We start from the raw sequence: 18188 nt of genomic DNA on the forward strand, positions 1-18188 counted from the left end.
AGAGAGAGAGAGAGAGAGAGAGAGAGATGTCTAGGAAAGAAAGACAAGGACCAGGAAAATTAAAAGAGTTGGAACCAAGTGTGTACAAATAGGGAATGGACCAAATAGGCTAAGACTTCTTAATTATCTCCTTTAAGCAGACTGGGCATGATTTTATTTTCTTCATATGAGAAGAGTGCCACCAAAGGTCCAAGTTTGTTGAAGTTTAGCAGTTCTTCAGAATGAAGCATGAAAGACAATCCCACAAATAAATTGTTCTGGAAGCCAGATTTATGGCTGGTATGAAAAATAGTGATAGAGTCCAATTGAATGAGGTTAGGCAAAGGAGATCCCCACTGATGCATTTGTGAATGAAAACAGCTGAAAGAAAAGCATGTGTTTAGACTGAAAAAGGTGATGCTGTGTTGTTGTTCGCTTTACCAGTAGATTTTATTTGTGGAATGAGAATGTACTGGCACAGAAGAAATATAGTGTTTTGCGGATCAAAAGTTGATGAAAAAGTTGAACTCATATTGAGTTAAAAGGACATAGCTGGAAGAAAGATTTCCCCCTTGAGTATTTTTTTGGCCATATTAGATAGCAATATTTTTTTGTGGTGAGTGTTTATTTGCATGATGGAGAAATAGAATTTCAATGGCTAACGTCATAATTTGAGGTCAAGGTTAAAACTGATTTCTTTGAATTCATAGAAACTAAAGACTGTAGTGGAAATTCTACTTAGATACATGTCCAAGTTACATATATAATGGATGTGATAAACAAAAATAGCTTGTTTAGTAGGTTTACTAGATACAAAGGGGGGCAGAGAGAAATTTGTGAAGGCCTCCTGCGGCCCAATATGAACATTTCATTTACTTCAGTCTGTCTTATCCTTGAAACTATCTTCAAAATTACATGACAGTGTAGTGTGGAATTTAATAGAAAATTTTGCAACAAATTGGTTGTAATATTGCATTGATATTTATTTTCATCAATTGTTGCCAGTTAAAATTATCTTATGCCAGAAAACGCATTTCAAAACTTTTTGAAGTGTTTATTCTTTCATACTTACAACTGGTTTTGAAGAGATAAAATTGTACTTTTTGAGATTTTGGAACTAAAAGTGACCACAACTTATAACTTGAAGTCCCAAATTATGGCTTATTTCTAGGTTTAAAGTATTTTACTTGAATTTGTCTGGTATAAAGTTAATATAAGTTATTAATATATAAAACATTAAGAAAGTGATTTAGTTAGAACAGGAAAGGATTCTTGCAAATATGTTTCAAGATTTATACAAATATCTTTATGACTATGGAAGATTTCATGTGGTTTCTATGACTTGCATAAAATTAAGGGTAGAGAGGCAAAAAAATAAGTCTAGTAGTGTATTGGTTAATTATATATATAAAGTTGGATATTTCATCCACATAGGTGGATAAATAGAATATATTTAGAGCTCTAAATATATAAATGTGATTTCTAAAAAGTGTATTTTCTACAACATTGTTGAGGAACTTGCATGCATTGAAATAATTTTGCTTTTGAGAGATTGATTTTATGGCTAGCTAAAGTGGCTGGTTGTGTTTGGGACTAAATGCCTGTTGGAGAAATAGGCTAACAAAGGGTGAAGGTGAAGATCATTAGAGGTTTTAGAGCTGGCTGAGTTGGGTTGCTGGGGTTGTGTAACTGTGCCTAGAGGGCGGGGTTCCTGTACATTCCTACTTCCCCAGATAACCTGCCCTCAACACCACTCCAGCTTCTGCCAGACAGATGGAACTCTCCAACATGAAAATCTGTGCAGCCATTCCAACAAGCAGGGTAGGTGAAACTTGAATTAAAATTCTACTCCCCCCCCCTTTTTTTTTCCTACGGGCTGAAGCCAGATCCTGAAGATCTGGGAAGAATAGGGGTCATCTAGATTCTCCTTTCACTCATACACGCGTGTCAGCATTCTCTCGCAGAGCTGCCTACCTGTAAGAGCTCAAAGGCAGTATCTTCCACAGTATATCTCATTTTGGATTTTTGTGAATGTGCGTTTTTTTGTTAGTTTAGTTAGTTTTGTTTTCTGTTTTTTCCTTTTAAGGCTTTCTTTTCTCATCCCAATTATTCCCCTTTCCCTACCCCCCCCCCCCCAGGACCTCCCCTTCCCCCAACCACCGGCAGTTAAAATAATCCACCTCTTAGTTTTTGGCCCCCAAACCGACCTTTTCACCACTGTAGGGGTCAGTTCACCGGGACTTTGTCCTCACGGTGTAGGCCAAGGTAGCTCTGGGGAATATGTGATATACTGTTATGGTTTGAATCTATTTTCTCGCTTCCGATTTCTATCTGTTTTTTTCCTCCACCCAAGACTGCCTGAGGTTGTCCGCAGGATGCCAAAGAAAAAGACTTACGGACTGTGAGCGCTCTTACCCCAAGATCGGTAAGTGAAAGTGATTTTCGGAGGGGAGGAGGGCTACGCCTGACTGCTTTCGACTGAGGTTTAAACCACGACTTTGAGGTGCCTGGCTAAAGTGGTCCTCTTTAAAAAAAAAAAAAAAAAAATCCTTAGTGGAGTGTGCTATAAAGGAAGTAGCTGAGGAAATGCATGCTTTTTCCAAGTCGGCAGAAAGTCACAGTGCATCCCTAAGTAAAGAGGATGTAGACGTGGCAAAGAGGGACCTGGAAAAAGGGATGAAGAGAAACCAGGCAAATTTATATGGAGAAAGGTTAGTGGGAGACTGAAATAGGTCCCAAAGCGCAAAGTCATTCATTTCATGGAAATATGATTTGTTTTACCGCAACTGCGAGAATATCCTAACTGGACGTTCTTAACATTTAAACCCGTAGGTATTTGCTCTCTTTATTTGAGACAAACTATTTGCTCTAGACTCCAGCCAAGGACTGGCCTCATTCTAAAGTTCCTTTTTCTTTTCTTTTTTTGGGGGGTGGGTGGGGTGGGTGGGTTGAACGCTCCTCCTCCCCATTTTCACGTGAATATTGCCAACCTCCCCCACAGCTGGCCATCCACCCGCAGTTTTTTGGCCTGGGTCAGGCACGACCCCCCTGTTCACTCCCCCCTTTGGATGAGGAACAAATCCAGGTAGAGTGCGGGGTATGGGGTGGGAGGCTTCTCCTCTGCCTGTTCGAAGGACTAGGGAAATGAGCACCGTTCTGGGCTTGACTTTGTCCCTGCTGGGAATATCCCAGTTCCCGGCTTTGGGAATCTCAGGCAAATAATTGATTCTTAATGCACACTTAGGGGACAGCGGTGTAAGCTCCAGAGCCTGGCTGTCCCGAGAGTGGCTGCAAGCGTCGCAGACACAGGTTGGCTCAGCCCGAAGCGAATTTGGGGGCTTAGCTGAGGTTTCCTGTTGGCCTTCCCGGAACCTCCCGGACTCCTGGGTTAAGTTGGAGAGAGGCATGATGGCGAAAATTGAAATCTTATGGGCAGGGACCCAGCGTTGTTTCCTCGAGTTAAAGTGACTTAGACTGCTGAGCCCGGGCGGCATTGGCAGCCTCAGCCAGGGAGGAAAGGCGCTCTCGGGACCTAGCGGCGGTTCGGCCGAGGGGAAGCCGAGCGCTGCGCAGGGAGCAGCAAGGTGAGGGCGCTCTTGCCTAGGACAAGCAGAGCTTCGAGTTCGGTAGCTCACACTGGCTGATGCTAGGGAAATTGACTCCAGAACCCTGGCTGGCGGCTTCCCCACCTTTTTCCTTTCTTCTTTTTTCCTGTGTTCTCCCCCTCCTTCCCTTTCTTCCTAAAAGTTGTTTTTTGTTTGTTTGTTTGTTTTATTTACCTGGCGGTGCTTCAGATGTCAACGTATCTGCTAGTTCATGAAACTGTTTTCTCTGTAATAGACATCTTTTCTCCTTTCCACTCCCTACTCCTCTTCCATTTATTTCTACCTTTTTCCTTTTCTGCTCAAGCCTGTGGGCCAAGGTGAAAGTTTTGTGTTTTTTTTTACAGGAAAAGGGGTAGCCTTGGGGTAGGAACTCCTTTAGCACTAAGGGAGGCTTTGGGTTGGGGAAAGCGAGGCAGGGTTTTGGGTGGGCAAAGCATCCCTGCGTGTGTGGGAGATTGTCAGGCGGTGGTCTTCAGCCTTGGAAGGACCGCGGGAAGGAAGGGGCAATACAGAACAGAGCTCGTCCACTTCCGACTGTCCTTCCATCCCCCATAAGACCCAATTTTCCATGCTTCAACATCATCCTCACCTGGCCTTCTGTCAAACTTGAGGTAGGCAGAAATTTTGAAATTGTAATCATAAAGGTTTTAAAAATAATAACAAATAACTCAAAATTATTTTCGTGGAAATGGGAGGGGAGATAAAATGTCCCATGACCTATTCATGGTCTGTTGCCTGACATGTATACTCCTCTCCCATGGTCTTTGGCCTTTTAGAAGAGCGGCACAAGAGGAAAGTACATCGCATATTGTGAGATTTGGAGACTTGTGTCTGAATGAAAAGAGTGTTCAGTTGCCAGACATATTTGGATATTCATTTTTCCCTCAGGTTTAATTTGCCTACCAAGATAGCACTTCCAGAATCAGGTTGTAGTCTCAGTTTTATTCTTTTTCTTGTCTCATTCTTTAAATCAGAATTTGTTTAAAATGCAAACATCATCATTGTTGATTCCACTGATTGATCAGTAAGATTAAAAACTGTACTGGGGTTACTCAGGGAGAGTTGTCTCTTATGTCTTCATTTTTTTCACTGCTCTGAAATGGTGACCTGATCATTGTTTTTTGAAGTTAAATTATCTGTTAAATTAGCCTTAAACAATAACTGATGATATTTTCCTTTTGAGTCTGGTTGCCCCTGAATTCTTTTCCCTAGATAGGAAGGAGAAGAGTCAAAGAGAATGCTTGGTCCTACAAAAATGTAAAGATAATAAAAATTAATATTTATGTGCTGGTGATATTATGTAAGAGAAATCACTTTCAAAGAAGATGAATTTTATAAGTAAATTCTTTTAGAGGCGTGTGCTTCAGAAGGACCACACTAATTCAAGGATGAATGTAAATAAGCATCTCTGTTGATTAAGAAAAAATATGAACACTGTATTTTCATTACTTTACAAAACCTAAGTGCTCAAAATCATCATATACCGGTGCTTGCTAATCTAAATTAATTCTGTCATCCAGGGATAGTCTCAAAAAGGAAATTTAACTTTAAGCAAAATCTGAAATGTTTTATATGTGAATTTCTAGAAATCCAAAGTATATTTATTTCTTTGAGTCAGACACTTGTTTGTTTTGCAATCATTATATGAAACAATTTTGGAATGGCGCAGATGCTCCCCGCCACCCCCCTCCCCTTGTTTCAGATTGCTTGCATATGTAGGCACAGGCTTGAGAGCTTCCAGGGTATATTAAGGAAATGACATTTTTCTCATTTGTTTTAACAAAAGCCCAAATAATCTTTAAACCCAGAAGTACTAGAGTAGTTCAAAAATCTTGTAAAATAATGAGTGCTATTGTGTTTTTCCTATTAAAATGTGCTGAATGAATAATTAGAGGCTATGATGAAGGTTGAAAAATTCGGAACAAGAATAAGGTGATAATTTTATTATTTAATACTTTTTAATTTTTATAATTAGCAATGTAGTTTTAAAGTTGGCAAAGCTTTCTGAGAAAAAAAGTAGAGTACCCCTCCCACCCCATCAACAGTACTTTAGCCTGAGTGAAGAATCAGGTAGAACTGGCAGCAGGGATTGTTTATTATTTATTTATTTATTCCAGTAGTTAGTATTAGTGGAGTTGAAAATATACTTTTAATTATACATTTTGAACTTATTGCAAGTTGGAAGACTAAAATCGATGATTCCTACATCGATAGTGTTGCTTATTACTGCATTGATTTGTGTTTGTTTATGCAGAGGCTTTTGGTTATTTACTTACATATTTCAGCATCTGCCTCTTGATTATTATCACAGGTTGGTGTTAATGAAAGCACATATATAGGTAACATACTTGATAGATAAATTTTAAGTAAATCTGATAGTGAATTATAGCAACCCAAAGAGTTTATGAAATTACTTATTCATACTTGCTTTTTAGCAATTAGGAAACTGTTTTTGATTAAAACCTCATGCTACTTGAAAACTTCCATTCTTCTCTTTACATATGGTATTGATACATTTCAATAAAATAGAAAAACAGATAATTTTATGGTGTCAGATATAATAGAATGAAACTGATGAATAAATCTTGTCCTTTTCCATTAGCACAACTAGGTTACCTTCTTAATAATAAGATGCCACTTGATTGACTAATGCTGTAGATGAAAAATCAAGGAGCAGTAGGATTTGTATATAGAAATGGCCTTGTTTCTACTGACTCTAAGTTTTTCCAGGGATTCTTATGCCATACAGGATATTTCAGAGTTCTTCAGTACCTATTAAATGCATACACTCATCTATTTTATTATTTAGTGTATGTGTATCAATTAACCTTATAAAGATAGGCATTTCTTGAACTAATAGCTCACATGTGAATGTTATGTATCAGGGTTCATTTGAACAAATACAATACTAAAGACCATGGGGTGTTTCTTATGTGCAATGCAATAGGGAGAGACTGTAATGTGTTTGAGTTACTGCTTTTCTTATTGTCATTACAAAATATGAAACGATGATTTGGAAATTGACAAATAAAGGAGCTAATGTATCAAGGGTTATTTACTCCTCCTTATTAAAGGCTTTTTCTTTTTCTTTTCTTTTCTTTTTTCTGTTTGGAGGATGAATCTGTCCTTGCTAATAATTTGCAATGTATCTACCGAATACGGTTTACAGTCTTATTCTTCATCTTTTGACTTCCTCCACTCCCTCCAGTATTTGTGAGGGCTATAGGGAGGAAAATTAACCGAATTATTTCTTGAGGACGCAAGGGTCTTGGGAGATGGAAAAGGTATTTCCTCAACCTGTTTTCAAGAGAAACTGCTTAACCTCAGCATCCGCGCTGTGAGAGGTGGAGCCTCACGGTCCAGAGCTGCAGGCAGAAGGAGGCCGAGCCCCTGGGACCTCAAGCTTTGCGGAAGGTTGAAAAGACAAGTGAAGGGAGAGCTTTGAGTTTGTTTATTTGTTTATTTTTCTGTCCTGTGCCAAGCCCTTCCAGTTAACATAGAAACATGGCCCTTTAGGAGGAAGCACTCTTGGCATTTTTTTGAGACTGAGATTCCAGAGGATCAGTTGAACAGGACTTACAGCTAGGGCGAGCTCACCCACCCCTCCCTCTGTCTTTACGGACGCACAAGCTCGCCCTCACGTGCACGGGGTAGTGGACAGTGTTGACTTGAATTGCTCTCGCTCGTTCCAAGCCTTTCCTGTGAATGAACCCGAAAACACTCGACAGGTCGTGAATAATCGTTTTAATGAGTGTGCAAAGCGTGCGACGGCGTGCACGGAGCTGACGGGTTAAACAAACAACTTGTACCCTGACCAAATGCGATTATTAAAGTGCAAAGTGATGTCAGTACTATTTCCATTGCCCTTCGGAAAACCACAGATCTGACACTTGGGAGTCCAATTTTTCTCATTAAAAATATTTTCCAACCATATATGTGATCTTCTTTAATATTAATCTGAGCCAAACAGAACCTCATTTGAGAACCAAAGACGTAGTCGTGCTACAGCCTCAAAATCAAATAGAAAGAAAAGAAAAACAAGGAAGAAATCAGAACAGAGGTTAAAAGTCTTGAGAATTCCTTTTTGATAGCTCACACACCACTGCTGATCAATATTGTAAAAATCTTACCTTTATATTTATTTTATGTAGCTCACTAGATGCAAATATCAAGTTAACTAATCAACTAGGATCGATCATTTGGTCCTCTACTAATACAATCTCTGAACCTGTAAGGACTTTTTATATTGAAAATTTAGCTAAAATATTTGCTGTTTAGCTTGAGAAAGGGTGAATGGATAAGTCGTTCCCACCTTTATGCTTTCAAGGAAAACCGTTTAGAGTAAAGTAATGGGAAAGGAACCCTGATGGGCCGTCCTCTAAAACAGTAACAAAAAGCACAAGCACCAGTGAGTTCTTCAGAAACCACCCTGTTGGCTCCCTTTTCTGCACAAGTGCACTGGGAAAAGATTTCTTTCCCATCCAGTTAAAAGATCTACTTGGATTCAGGCTCTTGTGCTCCTTTCCTTGTCCATTTAAAATAAATATCTCTCTGTTTCAAACATCAAAAACCACATAGAGGAATAAGAAAGAAAACCTCAAAAGATTTTCTAAAAAATCCCTTTTACATGTCCCCTCTAAAAACTCTGTGGAGAGATGTATAGCATTTCCCCCTGCCAGCCCCTTCTGCACATTCCCAAATCAAACAAAACGGCCAAGATGCTTGGAAATCAGTGTATTAGTTCCAAATAACTAGCTTCTTTAACTCAAAAATAACATAGGAAAACTAAGGTTAATATTTTTATTGGATTAAATATTATAGATTATGTATTTTACTTTACTAAAAGCTAAAAACATATCATGTCCTACAGTATGAAGGTTATTTGTCCTCTAATAATTATAATCAGCTTGTATAAATGAAATATCAGGATATGGTATACTTTAATATGGAAGCTCAGCAGCATTTGATCACTCAGCTCCTATTGGCCATGTTGTCATCTTCATGTCTGTCAGTCTTTTTGCCCATCTATTCTACATGTTGACTGTCAATATACAATCAATTAAATGAATGAATACACATAAAACATAACAGGTATTTGACAGAGTATGCAATTTCTTATGGAAGTCATAGTTTTGTTATTATGGTTGCTGCTTCTTATACATCTGTGTCAGTTTAGCCATAATTGGATAAAATGGAAAGTACTGAAATTCAGTTTCCATCATCAAAACTTGGAAAAGAGAACTGCTGTAGTTTAGTATAGTGATTTTTGTTTATTTTAACTGCTATCTAGTGAATGTCTGTATCAGAATAACAATTCAGAATAGCCTTTATTTTCTAGGAGAGTTGGCAAAAATGACTATCAAAATGTAGGGGCTTGAAGTTTTTATTGCCTTAAATATTTTTGGGCACACAACAGACCATGCAGTTATTCCCTAAGCAGATTTCTTCTCTGTGGGCTGACTGAGTTGAGCCAGTGAAAGACCACATCCATTTCTGTTTTAGATGCACGAATAGCAAAGCTAGAGGGTGCGTCTGTGTGTGTGTGTGTGTGTGTGTGTGTGTGTATTTAAATAAATATATATTTAAGGAACTACACCATCAAAACATTAATTATATTTGAAAGAGAGCAGAGAGCTTGTTGTGGAGAGAATTGCATTATTGAATTTATATTCCACAGAACCTGTCTGTGAAGAGGGCTGGAACTGTATACCTGTCTTAAATGATGCACCCTCTTCAGTGAGGTGCATAAAAAGAGCAAAAAGATGAAGAAAACTAAGTTGGAGGGGGATGATATTAGATATTTGGATGGTCCTAAGCAGAGGGAATCCATGTGCAAATGCATATCACATGAAGAACAAGCATGGGGTCTTTGTTCTATGAAAACAAAAACAAATATAATTTTGTTTGCTCTATAAAGCAAATCACAGAATGGTCTTAGCTGAATTTGGAAGAGGGGAGAGGTTGAGTGACTAAGACTATTTCAATTATCATATTTCTTTCTGATCCCCAAGTACAGTTTATTTCACAGCTGCCAAATTTTACATCCAAAGTTTAGATTATTTTCCTCCCAAATCCTACATTGGTATGAATCATCCCAGATCATTTTTAGTTTTTGGCTTAATTACTAGTTTTCAGCTTTAAATTACCGATAAACTAATTAATCTGACTAATGTTCCTAAACTTCTGTTGAGTAGTATAATAGATGCAATAACAACACAAATAAAATAAAATCTGCAGCAATAATGACAAAAATAAAATGTTAATAATAATAATGCAAACAATAATAGCAGAAACAATTTTAAAATAATTTCTCTGGCTAACAGGATGAAGAAGAATGTGTATTTCACAGCTGCAGCCTGGCATTTCTCTGATTTGTTTCACTGGTTAGATGGATGACCCGTTCTGGCCCAACTCAAGTGTTCTAATAGAGATTCCCTTGGTTTAATATGGTAGGTCTTTTTGTTGACACTGGTGCTTTTGTACCCACTCCTCTTCATTGACATGGGTATGTCCCTCCGGGACACCATCAGAAATAAGTCAGTTCATGGAGACTGGGAGCAGAGGCAGACATATGAAGGGATTCTTGGGTAGAAGAACCTGGAGCCTCTGGCTGGAGTTCTGCTGGTGAATGGGCAAGTTGTCATGTTTGGGATAGTGCTATCAGAGCTGAGAAGTTTGAGATGAGCAAAGTAGTTCAGTTATGAGGTTTCTGTGAGCCAAAGAGAAGAGTAGCTCTGAGGAACTCAGCCTATAGGGCAAGGCACAAAAATTAAGGATTAGGTCCCCCTGAATTCCTCTGATTCCTTTAAGAATGGAGGAATGGAAGGGGGACAATTAAGTGAAGAGAGTAGAAGTAGTGGAAGGAGCCCAGGCTGAAGATGTAACTGGTGGCAATCTAGCTAATAAAGCTAAGCCCCTCTCCTTAGGAGGAAGGAGAGGTGCTTTTGTCAATGGTAAACCTGACAAAATTTATAGGTCCAGGTGTGAGAGCAGCCACCAGTTCCTGAGGCTAGGCTGGAAAGAATCTGCCAGTCCAGTCTGTGGTTGCAGGAATCTCTCTTCTCAGCCCAGTGTTCTGGGTCCCCTGTGACCCCCCCCCCCCCAAGGAAAAAGAAAAGAAAGAAAATAAAAAGCAGGTGGAAGGGAATTAGACTCAATGTTTGTCAGGCAAATGTTGACTTTACAGCAAGGTTGTTTGATAACTGCTTTCATTGGGGAGGGGGGGAGCTGGGTAGGAGAGGAAGGGAGAACAGAGACTGAGATAGAAATTCCTTGGCAGCTCAGCGGCCAGGGCCAAATGGACAAGGACCTTAGCTATAGAGGGATAGTTTGGGAGCAAGGAAGGGTAACCATGAAATGTTTTTGCTTTGTTTTGTCTTCCTGTAAATTAATGTAGCCCTGATAATTTATGGAAAAGAAAAAAAAAAAAAAAAGATCTGCATGCCTTGTTGAAAATCAAATTACAAAAAGCAAGGCATAACTATCATGCCCTGTTCTGTCCTCTAGAAAACTTTTTTCTTTAGAGCTTGTCTTCAAACACGTACGCACAGAATCCGTACCTAAACCAAACAGTAGTTGAAGAAAGAAAGGGAGGGGAAAAGGACAAGGACGCAACTTCCCTGCTGGTTTTACGTGGACCCACCTCGTCTCCGTTCACAGCAGGGAGGATGAACAGTTCCTTTGCATTTCTGTTTACTGTCTTTTCACTTAAAAAAGTATGAAAATATTCCAATTCATGAGATGTATTTTACTACAAATTAGCAAAGAATGAGGAATTTTCATTTCTAGAGATAAATTCACTGAATTTAGTCTGCAACGGGAGAAAGGCGGCTTTGGCTGCAACTGCGTATTGCTCTGCTCTTCAGTGGTACCCCAGGTTTTCTCCCTGTGCTACTAATAATACCTACGTTCATGTCAACTCTTCTGGAAGTACAGCTCTGCAAGTTGAACTCAAACTGGAGCTTTCCATATAAAAGTCAATTCTAATAAAAATAATACTTTAAGAAAAAAACATTGTTATTGTTTTTTATTTCTTTGCATTGTTCCTCTGATTAAGAGAAAACTATAATTTGTTTTAATAAGATAATTAAAAGAAACCAACACTGTCAGTAAAAGTGGCCCTCAATCCTATTATATACATCCCCCAAATATGGCTTTTAAGAATTTATTTTCAAACACTTTGGTTTTCAGAGAACCACTGAGTCATTGGAGACATGCCTACCTAAACGAAAGCAAGTTAATACTTTTATAATGGGAATATTTGACAGAAAGTAAAGAACAATAAAAGCAATTATTTCACAAAGTAGTAAAATTCATGCAGACATTCACCTGCACTCAGTTTATGTACCTATTTAACAAAAGGATTAGGCTTCCATACTCCAATATCTTAAAAATCATTCAGCCAATACAAATCAGATATTTAAATGCTTATGCACACATACACTGTGCTGCATACAGTTCAACTATGCTTGTTTATTTCAATAGAAACAGACTAAACAAATATTAAATAAATATGACCATTTCTAAGTTTTTAGCCACCAATAATTGGGGTTTATTTGTGATCTATAAACACTGAAGGAAAGCCAGAACCATTACATTTTGTTTAAATTTTATTAAAAAGCAAATACAGATTTCTGTCTTGGGGTGTGCAACAGTAAGGAATTTAGGGGTGAGTGAAATTAAGCTCTACATACATTTTTAATAAACCAAGATGTAATGATTTCATTTTTTAAAACTAACATCCTACCATTAAAGAAATATACAGTTTCAAAGACACGAGAGTTAAGCCCAAGTTAAGCAAAGATATTTCAGAAAGGGAAAGGCTGCAATGATGCTAACATTTTTTTCCAACAAAGAATTTTCAAGGCAGATACAGCCAGATCTGTTGTTGCACAAGTGGCAAAGCAAATATTTTAGAAACGGGTTGTGGGGGGGATTTAATGGACTGACACTGAATATTTATGAAGAGTAATAATACTTCTTTGAATGGGGTTATGTGATTGTCTATCGTGCTCCTTAAAAATGGGGAGGAGGAAGGTTGGGGGGGGGGGGGCGGTGGACACGTCCAAGCATCCTAAGTATTGCTGATGGTGGAAGGATATGTGTGTAGAACAGGAAAGTGTTCCATGCCATGAGAAACTGCAAAAGTCTATTGGTCCTATCAGCTTTATTCTCTTTTGAGTATACATTTCAAAAACGTATCCTTTCCACTAGGCTCTCATTTGCAGTCATGGTTTCACAGCCAGAGCCAGTTTGTATTATAGTCCAACGTATCAGTTCAGTTTTGAAGGAAAAAAAAAAAACACAAAAAAACAATGGACAGGAAAAATAGTCTTATCAATACAATTCTCATTGGCAGTTGGAGAATTGGGAAGAGGGAGGCTTCAAAACAGGACAGTGAGAGGCGAGCAATACTCCCTGAGTTTTAGGAAGATGCTAAGTAAAACGCTGTTCAGAAATTGGGATTAATAGAGCAGTTTAAATACAAATCTGCCGGAAATCGCGCTCCGTGCGAATGAAAATGAAGGAATTTATGCATATTCTAATTTTCCCTCTTTGGCTGCTATTTTGGAGGAAGAGGCTTATTTTGCTGATGGTGAAACTTTTTTGTTCTGCACAGGAAATCTGTAAATGAACACAAATATTTTTCTCCCCCTTCCATCTCTCTCTTGCATCCCTCCACCCCTCTCTTGTAATCATAAGTTGTTAGGGTCCTCAGCTCTGCGGCCACAGATCCCAGGGCTTGTCCCTTTTCCCAGAATAGCAGGGGGCAGGCAGTGCAGGGAAAGGGGATTAGGGTTCCTCTGAGTCACTAGACCTTCCGACATGATCGAGAGTTTCCATTCCATCTTTGGACATTCAAAGTGTGCAGAGAGTGAGGAGTCAGACGTTTAATGTGGGGAACATTCATTTCAAAAGCCATTTCCTCTCACAAGCAGATTCCCAGTGACAACAAGGTTGAGGAGACCTTCAACGTGATCTGATAGACACGTGAAGATCTATTGACCTTCAGCGCCTGGTCCTAACACGTTGCCTCTCCCATCGCCGGGAGCGCACGGGGCGGGCGCACCCCCTCGCGGGAGAGCAGCCAGGGGCCGGGCGGCTGTCCTCTTCTGACTGTCAGTCGGCTCCGCGGAGGGCGGGCGAGGTGGCGCAGGCGTTGGCGCCGAGGACGGCGCGGGGCGGCCGGGGCGGCGGTCAGCGGGCGGGGGGCACGAGGGACCGCGCGGGGTGGCAGAGGAGGGGGCGCTCCCTCCCTCCGCCCCGCGCCCGCGGCCGCGCCGAGCGCTCCAGGATCCGCCCGGGCCGGGGAGGGCAAACTCCGAGGGTCCACACCCCGCAGACGAGTCCCGGCGGCCACCTGATTCCCAGCAATTTAATTTCAAAAGAGCTTGGCCATGACCCCCTCCCTCCGCGCCCAGAGCCGCCCCCGAAGCCCCGCCCGAGCCCCGGTCCCGCAGAGGCCGCGGGTGCGCACCAGCCCGGCGCCGGGGGGAAGGCGGCCGAGGAGCCCCGCCGGCGGCGAGCCCGTCCGCAGACGCGCACCCGGAGCGCCGGCCCGGCCCGGCCCACGGCAGCCGCCCCGCCGGAAGGGGCACGCGCGCCCGCGGGGCGCAGGCCTGGGTTCCGTGCCCTCGCGGCGCCCCGGCGGTGCGGGGTGCAGATTCGCCTGGGAAAACACGGGAAATGGGAGCACAGACCTGTCCCCGAAGAACCCGCGTCAAGCTACCGCCACTTTCGTTCAAGCTCCTAATCCCTATTTTGCAGAAAGCCTGCCGGACTGACGGGGCCCTGCCGGCAGAGACAGCCCCGAGAGGCTCGGTGGCCTCGGCTGCCGAGCCGGCTCCGGCCGGGGTCAGGTCTCCCGCGCACGCCAGGTCCGACTTCCGGTCCCCCGGGGCCCCGAACCTCACCTACCACGTAGCACTTCCGCCCCGAGGGCGCCTACACTTCCGACAGTCACGTGGCCGAGGGATACGTTGAGAGCTGTTTTCTGTCTCTTCCTGGAGGCTGATGGAACCTTTACCTGTTCCTGTTATTTCTATTTTGAATTTCCTTTCATGTCTCCACTTTATTAAACTTTGGAGGAGGGGGGATGGAGTGGAGGAGGGCCAGCCTTAAGGCGTATTGAAGAGAAATCTTTTTGTTTTATTTTATTTTCAGATCACCTGCCTCTTTTTGAATTTCCCACACAATTGCACATCAATTTAGACGGAATGCTTTTTTAACTCTCCCCCACCCCCGCAGGGCTAGGCCAGTGTGTCTGCACTTAGTAGGCATGCAATAAATGTTGACAGAATTACTGAATAAAGGATGTTTGCTTCTTTGAGCACATGGTGCTTAGGGCTGGTGGGTAGCCTCAAAAATTAGCTGACTTATGACTTCTGGTGTTTTGTTGAAGTTAGTTGAGAGGTTACTAAATGTTTTTATAGGCATTTTGATGTGTTGGGGGGACTCTCAAAAACTGGGAGGAAGTCAGAGTTGTTGAAAATGTTTTCATGCACTTTTTTCTTATGTATGGGGTAAAATGCTGTGATATGGGGAATTTGGGGCTTTATCAGCTCCTTTGTAGCTTTTCCTTTTCATTTTGCTTTCTTTTTAACGTTTTACTTTCTGCAGCAAGAGGTCAAGACCTTATATAGTTAATCTCTTGTAGCCAATTTGAGGCAGAAACTAAGAGATTTCTCTTTTGCTTTCAAGCTATATTATTGTTTAACCCTTGCCAACCCTAATTCAACTGTGCTGTATCTTCTGTATCATTCAGCTGTTCTTGTTCTTTACAATAACATTTGTTTTCAAATGCCATAAGAAAGTTTTGTAACCAGGAGAGAAATTTTATACGTGTGAAGTTGTGAGACTAGATTCAGTCAACATATATAAATGCATATTCTACTGGGCACTAGTTGTATACCCCGTAGCCTAGTCCCTAGAACATTCAAAGTCCCACTTTTGTGGCCAGTAGCAATGAAAATATATAACCAATAAGGTAACAACCATGAAAGTAATTTGAAAAGTTATAATTACAAATCAAATCTAAAATGTTTTTTTTAGCATCATTATGAAGAGGCATCAGAGGGATACAAATAGGATTCTTTCTTATCCTCTGGGAACTTACAATCTATTTGGGTATAAATAATGTAAATTGATAGAAACAGCTACTAAGTAATATTCAGTGTCTGTCATATGGAAAACATTCAGCAAATAATTGCCTCACATATTAATTTGCAGCCATGTCATTCTTTTAACAGAAAACATGATACTGATAAGAAATAAAGGAAGGATTAATTAGGAAAACTTTCGTGGAGGAAATGAATTTGTCCTTTATGTGTCACATAAGAAGACTAGAATATGCAAGCTGTTTGTGTTTGGGGGCTGGTTAAAGGTGGCATACATGGAAAATGAGGAAGATGTTTGATGAATGGAGTTGGTGGTAATTTGTAGTAAACCTTAAAGACCAGAGGAGGTTGTATTTGATAGTAGAGACCTATCCTATATGCAGAGGATGGCATGATTAAAATTGAGATTTATATTTTAAACAGTTGTAGCCAGCAACTGAACGTAGTGAAAACTGAGGGAGAAAGAGTAGGAAAAAAATATTTTGGTGCAGTTCTGGAATGGGATATTACTAGAGAGTGGCTATAGACAGAGCCATAATTAGGACTTGTCTCCTCAACTATTATAGTGGAAATTACATTGAGATGATAAGGTCAGTATGAACAGAACATAGCCCCAGTACCCCTGAAATCAGTGCTACCCCAATTCTTCATTGCTGGTGGTGCTAGGGAATTTTGTATTGACTGATGGTGATTTGAGGTTAGTCATTTACCCATTATTTATATTTACCCATTATTCAGTAGCAGTAGTTCTGAACTGGATGCTATCCGTCCCCCCGCTCCCCCCCCAAACACACCAAGGAGCACAGTTGGCAATATCTGGTGACATTTTTATTTTATTTTATTTTATTTATATTTTTTTATCCTCACCCGAGGACATTTTTTCGGTTTTGTTGTTGTTGTCGTTGTTTATATAGAGTGGGAGGGAGAGAGAGGAAGAGAGAGAGAGAGAAACATCGACGTGAAAGGGGCACATCGAGTGGTGGCCACCTGCACAACCTAACCAGGGCCAGGGACAAACTGCAACCGAGGTCCGTGCCCTTAGCGGGAACTAAACCCAGGTCTCTCTGGACTGCAGGCCGACGCTCTAACTGCTGAGCCAAACCTGCCAGGTCTATTTATATATTTTTAAATTGATTTTTTTAGAGAGAGAGGAAGGGAGAGTGAGAGAAACAGCGATGTGGGAGAGATACATCCACCAACTGCCTCCTGCACGCCCCCTACTGGGGATTCAGCCCACAGCCCAGGAATGTGCTGTGACCTGGAATCTAACCAGGATCTCTCAGTCCATGGGGCCACACTCAACCCACTAGGCAACACTGGCCAGGCTCTAATGACATTTTGAGTTGTAACAACTATTGGCATGTAGTAAGTAGAAGCCAGGGATCAGTGTTGCTAAACACTTACAATGCACAGGAGAGTCCCCCACAACGAATTTTCTGGTCCAAAAGGTCAATAGTGCCCAGGTTGAGAAACATTCCGTTATGAATATGAAACATGAACTCTAACTCTGGAGAGCTCTACATTGAGGCCCAGAACCTAACTTCTATTATAGTAACAATTTCAACTGAAGACATGTTTTATTTGTTTAGTGAGTCCAATATAGGTCTGAAAATGGTAGTTTCTCTTCCTAGCCCCAAGGCCTTAGAAACAGGAAAATCAGAAGGATACCTGCTTAGATTTTCTACTTTTTATAAAATAGAGTTAGAAATCTTCCTTAAGGATTTGTCATCTAAATGTTACTTATTAAGTTAATAAAATGTGCCTTTGGAGTTGCTTAGCAACTTACGGAAAGCTTGTTTTTTAGAAGTTCATTTGTTTGTTTAAAACTAGGGTAGGTTGCATATTATTAGCTACATTACATAAATCAACAAAGAAACATACACTGAAAATGGAATAAGATGTTTCAACACATTTTCTGCTCTCTGTGTCTGGCAATTAAAACACTCTAATTGTCTGGTAGAATTGCATCAAGTATTCGACAAACATTATGTATGAAATTTCAACATAATATTGAGTATGTAATAGAACCAAAGGGGGAAAATGAAGCAGGTTTGTTATAAAGTATGTGTTTATCTTAACCTTTCTTCTTCAAAAATCTTATCTACTAAGTACTTTTATCAGACACTAATTATACTCTTTCTGAAAAGAATTTCTCCAACACCCTTCAATGCTTGCACCCTTTAATCATATCTCATTACATCCATATCTTTTTCACATTGCCAGGGCTCATTAACAGTTTTAAAAGCCGATCTTGGACATTATTATTCCTTGTAATTGAGATGAAAATAATGCCAATAATATTTTATTTCTAAAATATAATGGATCATTTAAAATTTGCTCTGAAGCCACTTCTTTAAATATTAATGAGAAATTAACTTTTAAACACGTATTAAGCTAGCAGGAATGGTGAGATGTGTCTGAAAACCCTGAAGCACCTTTTTGGAGAAGTTATTTTTATAAGCTGTTTTAACAGTGGATCATGAGTCAC

This window comes from Molossus molossus, unplaced genomic scaffold, assembly GCF_014108415.1.
Source record: "Molossus molossus isolate mMolMol1 unplaced genomic scaffold, mMolMol1.p scaffold_m16_p_1, whole genome shotgun sequence".
In the NCBI taxonomy this organism is placed as follows: domain Eukaryota; kingdom Metazoa; phylum Chordata; class Mammalia; order Chiroptera; family Molossidae; genus Molossus; species Molossus molossus.